We start from the raw sequence: 10,909 nt of genomic DNA on the forward strand, positions 1-10,909 counted from the left end.
TCCTCAGTCTAACAGCCAAGTTGAGAGAATTAATCAAATACTGGAAAATTTACCTTTGTCATTTCATGTCTGTTCAACACGACAACTGGGTGCATCTTCTTCCGTGGGCCGAGTTCTCCTACAACAACCACATGAGTGAATCTACTGCCTCTACCCTATTCTTCATTGAATATAGCCAACATCCAAGTGTTCCTCTTCTTATGCCTGCTACGTCCTCAAGTACCTGCAGCTTACTGTTCATTTGGAGACTTTCGTCATATCTGGCAGCAGACCAAGTCCTCTATCCTACAGGCGGTAGACCGCATGAAGAGAAATGCTGATAGGAAAAGTAGAAGGCCTCCTCAGTTTCTTCCCGGAACCAAAGTCTGGTTATCTTCTAAGAATATTTATTTGAAAATCCCCTCTTACATATTTGCCCCCAGATTTTTCGGTCCTGTTGCAGTTCTTCAACAAATCAATCCAGTGTCATATAAACTATGGCTGCCCCCAACTCTCAAAATTCCCAACTGCTTCCATGTTTCCCTCCTAAAACCCATACTTCTGAATCGCTACAGCAAACTTCCCCCAGTGGTGCTTCTGACCTCTTTGAAGTCAAGGAAATTCTGAACTATAAGAAGGTAGGAGGAAAAATCTTCTACCTGGTTGACTGGAGGGGGTTCGGTCCTAAGGAGAGAGCTTGGGAACCTGAGGAGAACATCAATGCCCCAACTCTCATCAAGAGGTTCCTCTTACGCTCTTGACCTTAGAAGAGGGGGCGTAAGGGAGAGGGTACTGTTGTGCCCCGCGGTGACTGACCGGCGGCACGTCCCACTTACAAGCAGCCACTACAGGCAGGAATGTTTCTCCCCAGAGACGCTGGCACACGCAGTTGCATCTCTCCTCTGTGTCCAGTAGGGTGCACGCGGGTTCACTCCCCTCCTTAAAGGGCCAGTGTGCGTACCTGTGCAGTTCCCCAGCCAATCCCCTTACACCCTAGACTTTAAAAAGGACTCTGCTCTCTCTCCTTGCCTGAGCATTGTTGTTGTCTTCCCATGTTAGTTAAGCAAATGGTCCCTTAGTTGTATCCTGTTCCTAGTGTTCCCGTATCCTGTATCCAGTAACTGTGTTTGTTCCTGAGCTAAAGTCTAGTGTTGGAGTCGTGTTGGAGTCATCTGCCACGTCGAGTGTCATCTGCCACGTCCAGTGTCATCTGCCACGTCCAGTGTCATCTGCCACACCAAGCATCAGTAATGGCTCTTGTGAGCTAGAAACGCGTTAGAGGGGACGGGCGCTTTATGTATTTTGTCCACTTCAAGCTGTTCAGCCTTTCCGCTGGCTATTTAAATAAATAAAGAAGATTTATTTTTCAAATTCCACAAGGAGTGCTGATCTTTTCCTCCTGAATGCTTATAAAGCCACAGAGAGAGGAGCATTCGCAGACAGCGTGGCAAAATGTAGAAGGGTTTCCAGGGACAAAGAGAGATTCTTGGTGAGTGAGGACCAACGGGCGGAGCAGGAGTTTATTGCAAATCCCCAATCTGAAACCAAAAAACACTGGGCAGGGATTCAAAGGGAACTGTTGCTTCTACATACTAAACAGACAAGGAAGCGAGTGCTGGCTACCGAGGCATCCATTTTTGAATTTGGAGATAAAAATGGTAAACTTCTGGCATATCTGTCGAGATCAGAGTGTCTATTCCTTCCATTGTCTCTGCACAGGGTATGTTGTGTACTGCCCCGAATGATATAAACAAGGTTTTTCGTGAATTTTATGCCGGGCTGTATGGCTCGAGGTGCTGTGTTCTGCCAAGTGATATAGAACAATTCTTAAATTCACTGCCCTTATGGCGTCTGTCAGCCGGTCAGGTGATTGAATTGGATGGGCCGATTGTAGCTGAAGAAATAGAGAGTGGTATTCAGTTGCTGCCTTCTGGCAATAAATCTGTACCCATGTATCGTAAATTTATATTTAAACAGAAATTATCCTGATAAATTTGATAAGATCTGGTCCAGATGGTTGGAGTCATCCGAATCTGCGGTTTAAAGGTGGGGGGGGTGGAATTCTGATTGGACTGGGGGGGTTGGGAAGAATGGGGCATGGGATGAAAGTGGTGTGAATGTTGTTTTCTTGTGAGGCATTGCAAGGGCACACTTGACTATACCTAATTCATTGGGGAGGTATGTTCTATATGTGCTACATCACATGCCATGTCATTTGTCTTGTTTCTATTGTTTTATTTGCTGTACTTGTTTGTACTGTAACAAATTGTAAAAGTTTTGGAAAAATAAAGCTATTTAAAAATAAAAAAAATCTAAATGAGCAAATCTGGGGGCAAACTTGGTGCCCATGGCGGTACCAGTGCGTTGAACATAATTGAGGCTCAAACGCAAAATTATTATATGTCAAAATAAATTGCATATAGATGAAAACAAATCTGATTTTAAGAAAAAACTTGACCTCTTCAAACCCTTTTGGGTGTCAATAATTATGTACAAATAATTAGCATACTATGAACATGGAAATCTGTTGTATTCCGATTCTATATCGTGTACTGTTTTTAAAATGTGTTTTGTGTGCTAAAGGTAAAAATTGGTTCATTGCAAGCAGGGTTGCAAAAACTAAAGTGACTTTCCTATTGTTGTTCCACATAGCAACTCCTACCATACCTCCAACTCATGTCCATTGTGTCTGGTTCCACTTCCGCTAAATGTTATCCAGGAAATCTATCACTAGCTTAGGGCACCAAGGTGCCTAGACCCTAAACAAAGTCATAGGAAAGGGGAGTCCTATAGATGAATTTTGACATCTGATTCTTTCCCTTGTTATTGCGGGGACCTTACCGTTACAATATCCATTTGTATTTTCTGTATTGTATTTGTATGGGTGTTGGGGGTTCAGGCTTTGACAACATTGTTCGGGTAGGCATTTTTTTAAAATGTTAGTCTTAATAGTTATTCTTATTACTTTTTCGTACATCCTAACCTCTAATATGTTTAAACTATTTAGACAGTATGCCAGTAGAATTTTATTTTTAAACCCAGCAGCCCCAGTTATAAAGGAAAACTGTCCTGTATTGTGGCATTTGTCACAGTTAAAGTTAATCTGAGCCTTGAAAGAGCCATCAGATGTGTAATCATAGAGGAATCTTGGTGAGCACATGATCAGTCACATCATTCAAACACAGAGGCGTAGCTGGAAGCTCCTGGCCCTGGTAAAAACCTGTACCTGTATTTACCCTCTAGCCCTCATTCTCTGTTATATGTTTAGGGCATCTTATAAGTGAAGTCATGAAAGTAGGATATTTTCTTTCTATAGTTATTGTATTATTGTTATATTATCATGAACTTATATGACACCACTGCCCATTTATAGCACTGCTATCCTCGTAAACAATACAATAGTGTTTGAGCCCCCTCCGGCACCATGGCTTGCAACCATTGCCTAACTGGTATCACTCACATTGCTCAATTATTGCTTTTTTAGAGAGCTTTTTTTTTTACTTTCTCTTGCAGCACACAGCTGAGTATAATCTATTATCGGGATTATGATTAATATGATAACTGCTAAGATTGATATAAGGCCAGTGCTTATACATTTTTATGTTATATGTAGCAACATTTTAAGCATGGAATTCAGTCTAACTTAAAGGCTATGTACACCTTTGAAATCTGTTTATGTATATATGTATATGTGTGTGTGTGTGTGTGTGTGTGTGTGTGTGTATATATATATATATATATATATATATATGTATGCGTGTGTATGTATGTATGTATGTGTATATATACCTTTCTCAAGCTACAACATACTACACACAGTGCCAAGTATAAATAGGAAGTACAACTAGTAATTAACAAAAACCTAGTTAATGTACAGTTTACAAAAAACAAGTGTATAAACATGAATATCAATCCATATCAAAGGACAGTCTTTCATAGTGCATTCATTCCACAGTATCTTCATATGCCAAGTGCAACATATCTGAGTATATAATACATAAACATGATATATAGTGCTTTAATAAGCAATTAGGCTAATTCAAGAAAGATGCAGAGGCCAATCTGAGATATATATATATATATGTGTGTAAATACTACAGGAGATCATACATTACAGATGCTAGACAACTCGAGGATACAGTGTCTCACGCATCTACTGCACATGCTCAAAGATGGCGTTCAGGCCGGAAATACAGCCAATGGAACGCAAGCAAAGAATCACCATTGAGCATTGCGTTTCAGCCGTTCTGCGCATGCGCGAGCTGCGGCGCTGATCAACTTGGCTCAAAACGTAATAATTAAAAGATTGTATATGTGTGTGTGTGTGTGTCTATCAGCGTGATTGGTGCAACTTTCAAAACACTTTTTATTAAAAACTATTTTTACTTTTTGAGATACAGCTGCTTTGTATCCAGTATACAAAGCAGCTGTATCTCGCTCTAAGAAGTGAATCCGTCAGGTCCGAGGCACTGACTGGTTCAGTGAAAGCAGGTCCTGCATATCTCTGACGCGCAGGATCCACCTGTAATGGATCACATCTAAGTTATGAACGTTGATGTGATCTGTAACAGCTCGAACCGAACCCGCTGACACTGAACATGTCAGTGCCACTGACCTGACTAATTCAAGTCTCAGCGCTAGATACAGATGCTCTGTATACAGTATACAAAGCAGCCGTATCTCAAAAAGTTTATTAAAGTAATTTTTAATAAAAAGTGTTTTGAAAGTTGCACCAAACACACTGGTAGACATTTTTATATAAAAAGAAATAATGATTTCCAAGGTGTACATAGCCTTTAAATGAAAGAATAGATTAAAGTTCTGTTGTTTAACACCACTTATTTATTGCAAGTAAGACTTTTTTTATGGTAGACAATAAGTATTGTTTGAAGGTGTCATCTGTGGTAAAGAAAGAAAACATTTTCAGGAGAAGTAATTATCCCTTGGCAGTCTAACGTGGTAGGAAATGCAGGTGTAGAGAACAATATGAACTGTTTTCAAACTCTATGGAAGATTAACAACTAGAGACTAGTAGAGAGAGAAGCACCTTTTTCTTTTTTATTCACAGTTTCTAGCTGTTGTAATCTGCCTGGGGACTAACTGTGTCTGTCATTAGATGGATGTCGTTCCCATCAAGCAAACTGTCAGAGTTTATTCCATGAAGTAAAAACAGAGACACAACAAGGTGGTCTTAACCATTCTGTGATTTCAGTTTAGGTCATGGAAAAATGAAAACACTGATAAAGCTACATGTTGTCAATTGTGAGGGTCCTTTGTTTTCAGCAAGATCAATGACAGGTGAAGCTACAGTAAGGGTATCATTTTACCCAACAGGCTCATTTCGCAACAACTCGAAATGGTGGGTGTGAGAAACCGAGACAGAGAGTAACAGCAAACTTAAGATCTGCATCCAGATCTCTTCACCTCTTCACATTAGTATTTCTCTCAGGGTATGTTCACATGGTCATGAATTGTGCAAGGCAAATCTGCCGTGGATTTTACAGATAGTCCACTGATGAAATTTGTTTTCATTGTAATTCAGTTAAAGAGGCTCTGTCACCACATTATAAGTGCCTTATCTTCTACATAATGCGATCGGCGCTGTAATGTAGATAACAGCAGTGTTTTTTTATTTAGAAAAACAATCAATTTTGACCAAGTTATGACCTATTTTAGATTTATGCTAATGGATTTCTTAATGCCCAACTGGGCGTTTTTTAGCTTTTGACCAAGTGGGCGTTGTAAGGAGAAATGTATGACGCTGACCAATCAGCGTCATACACTTCTCTCCATTCATGTACTCAGCACATAGTGATCTTGCGAGATCACGATGTGCTGTCACTTACTCACACATTAACGTTACTGAAGTGTCTTGAGAGTGAATAGACATCGCTTCCAGCCAGAACGCGGTCTATTCACAGTCCCGACACTTCGGTAACATTTGTGTGGAACTTAATGACAGCAAGCGTGATCTCGCGAGATCACGTTGTAAATTACAGCCCCTCCTGCGCTATAAGTGTATCTGCGTCTCAAGGATGCAGATACAATTACATGGATCACTAGCGCTGGCAGGGCAAGGAAGATGAATTCCTCTCCCTGCCATTCAGCGCCTTTCCACGAGGACAGCAGCGCGATGATGTCATTGCGCCGCATGCGTCGTTCAGCTCCAGCAGACTTGGTCAGAAGAGACGAGGCCTGCATTGCTAGAGGATGGCATGGGAATGGGATCAGGTGAGTATGTAAAGTGTTTTTTTTTGTTTGTTGTTTACCAATCTGAGTGGCATTATCTACAGGGGGCTCTATCTACAGGGGACTCTGGGGGGGGCAGTATCTACAGGGGGGCTCTATCTACAGGGGGCACTATCTACAGGGGACTCTAGGGGGTGCAGTATCTATAGGGGGCTGTATGTGGGGCACTTTCTACTGGAGGATCTATGGGAGCCACTATCTATGTAGGGCACTATATCCAGAGGGGCTCTATGGGGGCACTATCTATAATATGCTCAATGTGGGGCACTATCTACACTATCTATAGGGTACACTATGTATGGGGGGCACATTTTACACTGGGCTCTATGTGGGGCACTGTCTACAGGAGGCTCTATATATGATGCTGTCTACAGGAGACTCTATGTGGAGCACTGTCTACAGGGGGCTCTATGTGGAGCACTGTCTACAGGGGGCTGTATGTGGGGCACTGTCTACAGGGGGCTCTAAGTGGGGCATTGTCTACAGGGGCTCTATGTGGGGCATTGTCCACAGTGGGCTCTATGTGGGGCACTGTCTACAGGGGGCTCTATGTGGGGCACTGTCTACAGGAGGCTCTATGAGGGGCACTACACACAGTGGGCTCTATGAGGGGCACTATTTACAGGGGGCTCTATGAGGGGCACTATCTACAGGAGCCTCTATGTGGGAGAACTATCTACAGGGGGCTCTATGGGGGCACTATCTACAGGGGGCACTGTGTGTGTGTGTGTGTGTGTGTGCGTGCGTGTGTGTGTGTGTGTGTCTGTGGGACACAGTGTATGCTGCTATTATAATTAGGCACACATTGTATGGTGCTATTATATTTAGGGGCATAATGTGTGGCACCATGGGAATTATATATTCGTTTTAGGTGCAGAAATGTTTAAAAAGTGAGAAGTTTTCTTCATATGCAGAAAAAGCTATAAAACCAATTTTAAAAACGACGTACTGCATGCTAATTACTCATTAAAGGGTCATAGAGCGGTATGCTATCTTGAAGAGTCACACAGTCCTGACTCCAAACCCACCTTCCCATGTTTGATTGACATCTTCCTTGCTGTTCTACATCACTACCAGCCTCCTCAAACTTTCTCAGATGCACCATTGCCTTGTACTCCATGGGCATGCATCATGCAGCAAGGTATACTCTGCCCGCATTCATCGCTGCACCACGCATTCCAGGGGAGTACAAAGCAATAGCACAGAGTCTGCTTGTGATGTAGAACAGCCAGGGGGGTATCAATAGGCTTTTAAATTTTCGCCTGATTCTGCAGAAAAGCTGGAATCGGCCCTGGGGAAAACCCATCCCTCAAATACCCATCAAATACAACACATTGCACAAATGAACTTTCCTCCATTACATTTGAAAATTCAACTTAATATTTTCTCCTTATGTGTTGCCCTTCCACTTATAGATGTTATTTGAATCAGAATTTAAAGCAAGTGGCTATTCCCTTATTAATTCTTATTTTCTCAATATTTGTGTGGCAATCGACGGATTTCTTGAGTCCGCTTTTTTTCCAGTGGCGATAATACACTTAATCTGATTGGTTAGAGCTCTCAATGCAGTTCCAGTCTTTAGACACAAGCCAACCCTTTTGGAATCATGTACTTCAAAGTGAAAATGACTGAAAATCGAGAATATATCATAAATTAATACCGATCAAACCTCAAAAAGTGATAATAGATACTCTGTAAATTGGGCAGCATATTTTCATGATAGATACGACGTCACCAATTTATTTACAGACACAATAGTTTTTGCTTTAATATATTATAGTCAGTAGCGATAGATAGATAGATAGATAGATAGATAGATAGATAGATAGATAGATAGATAGATAGATAGATAGATAGATAGATAGATAGATAGATAGATAGATAGATAGATAGATAGATAGATAGATAGATAAATAGAAGCTTGAAACTATGCCCATATATATCTTCATTATAATTATTTAATATTCCCTGTAGGCTATATTGTACTAATAAGTAACAACTGTATTTAGATCAGAGTACCATTTCTGAACATTTTCTATACTACCTTTTAAAAGCCATAACTTTATTATTGATAAAGTTGTATGAGGGCTTGATTTTTGCAGGAGGAGTTGTAGTTTTTTATGGTACCAGTTATCGTACCATATAATCTACTAGGAATTGAGAAAAAACGTATTTGTGGAGTGGCATGGAAATAAAACTGTGATTCCTCAATTTTTTGGGGTTTAGTTTTTACGGCGAATGAAAATGACATGTTACCTTTATTCTGCGGGTCAATATGATGATGGTTATACTAAATTTATATAGTTTTGGAATTTGGATGATGATATTAACAAGAAAACTCTGTTACCGAATGATGGCTATAAAAAAAAAAAAAACACATAGAAATTAAACAAACCAAAATCTAAATGAAGAAACTTTATTGCTGATGAAATATTAGGGATCTACACAAAGCAGGGTGTGTGCAAATATTCAAACCGTCAATCTTATATTTTGGCATTGTTATCAGGCTAGGTTTTCCAAGAAATGACAGAAGTATATCATAATGATGATTTTATGTCAAATCTCCCTGGGTGTATCTCATGTCAATATGCCAAGAGAATCATCATAAGAAACTTTACTTAGTATGTGTAATATGTAACTCAAGGATGAGCGAGAAAGAAGAGATGAGATACATTACAAAGAATGTGCAGCTCTATATGATAGATACATGGGATTTCTCAAGGTTTGTGCCTGAGAATTTAAGGTTTCAATAGCGTCCCTAATATTGTTTAATTATCTCTAATAAAGCTATGTTCACATTTGTATCGAAAGCTCTGTTCTGAGCCTCCATCACCGATCTTGTCGGATTTCAAGGGAAGAATAGCGCTGCATGTAGCGCTATTCTTACTGGCAAAAGGACAGACACCACGAGGGAACCTGACAGACTCAAGTCAATTGACTATAAGTCAATGGAGTCCATCGGGCGCCGGTGGCATCCGTTATACGACAGATCCAGCCCTGCATCCTGTTGTTTTTTTATGTTCTAAATGGAAATCAGGTTGCAGATGGGAACAGAACATACATGTTTTGGACCTATCTGATATTTTAAATGCTCCATTCCACATTCTTTTCCTTTTTCATTTGCAATTTACCTTTTTTTTTTTTTTTATTAATGCCGTTGTTCATCCAGTCCTGTTCCCTCCGGTATAATAGCAATCTCCGTATCACTGAAGGTAAGTGCCATAATCATAACTCCTCCACCCCCGCTCTATGCATAATAAAATAATCAAGTCTAAGTCAAGTAAAAAAAAAATGTCATTCACAAAGCATGGCTGCAGTAGGCATAGTCATCGCCCCTAGGCATTCATGCTTACTAACTCTAGGTTGATTGTGTCAACCAGACAGGCACTCTATCTCAGAAATAGGGGAGCCACATTTATGAGAGGGGAAGGCAGAATCTCCAGGCACAACAACATTTTCTGTTCTGTGCTGTAGATTAACTTTTAAAGTATTAGTAATATAGCATGTGCCTATGTTTAGACATACTGTACATATATATTATTTAAAGGATAACTAAACTTTCAGAAAACTTCTGACATGTCATAGTGACATGTCAGAAGTTTTGATCGGTGGGGGTCTTCAGTGATTGGATCCCCACCGATCAAAACTTCTGACATGTCACTATGACATGTCAGAAGTTTTCTGAAAGTTTAGTTACCCTTTAAAGAGGCTCTGTCACCAGTTTATAAGTGCCCTATCTCCTACCTAGGGTGATAGGCGCTGTAATGTAGATAACAACATTTTGCAATGGCCCAGCCAGAGCTCAGACCTGAATCCTATTGAAAATCTGTGGGGTGACCTGAAGAGGGCTGTACACAGGAGATGTCCTCGCAATCTGACAGATTTGGAGCACTTTTGCAAGGAGGAGTGGGCAACAATTGCCAAGTCAAGATGTCCCATGCTGATAGACTTCTACCTGACTGAATGCTGTCAAAAAATCAAAGGCTAATTCAATAAAGTATTAGTTTAAGGGTGTGCGTATTTATGCAACCACATTATTTTTGTTCTTTTCTTTTTCTTTTTACACCCTAAAAGATTTCAGTTTGTAATTCAATACAATTGTACAGATTATGGGTCACATTAAAGGTGGAAAAGTTCTGAAATGATTAATCTTGAACCGATTTTTGGACATGACAAAAACCTGTCATTTTAACAGGGGTGTGTAGACTTTTTATATTCACTGTATATTACAGATATTGTTCTGGAAATCCGCATGAAATACAAGCCTCTGTATTTTACATCCTTACATTCATAATGCAATGATGTCAAGCCTATAAAATGTAATTATGTTAAGAAGATTATGATGTGTCATTCAGTCAATCTCCCTATAACCCTACATTAAAAAATAGAATGTCACTCCATAAAATTTAATTATATTTGGAGGATTATACATTTTTTTTCCCATGCCATTCAGTAATTCACATCCATAATAGATTTATCAGGGATAACTAACAATTGTGGGGTCTTCAACTTCTTTAAACATATGATCTCTGGAGATCACACAAAAACATAATAAATTTCAATCCATAGTAATTTTTGGGAAAAAGTATACTAACATCCTCCGTCTCCCTCCTAGGAGATGCCAGCGCTCGCTTCCGCTCCGTCCGGCCGGGTCCCTTAGGGTGCGCGCGCACGCTCGCGC

Source organism: Rhinoderma darwinii, chromosome 2 (assembly GCF_050947455.1).
Source record: "Rhinoderma darwinii isolate aRhiDar2 chromosome 2, aRhiDar2.hap1, whole genome shotgun sequence".
NCBI lineage: Eukaryota > Metazoa > Chordata > Amphibia > Anura > Rhinodermatidae > Rhinoderma > Rhinoderma darwinii.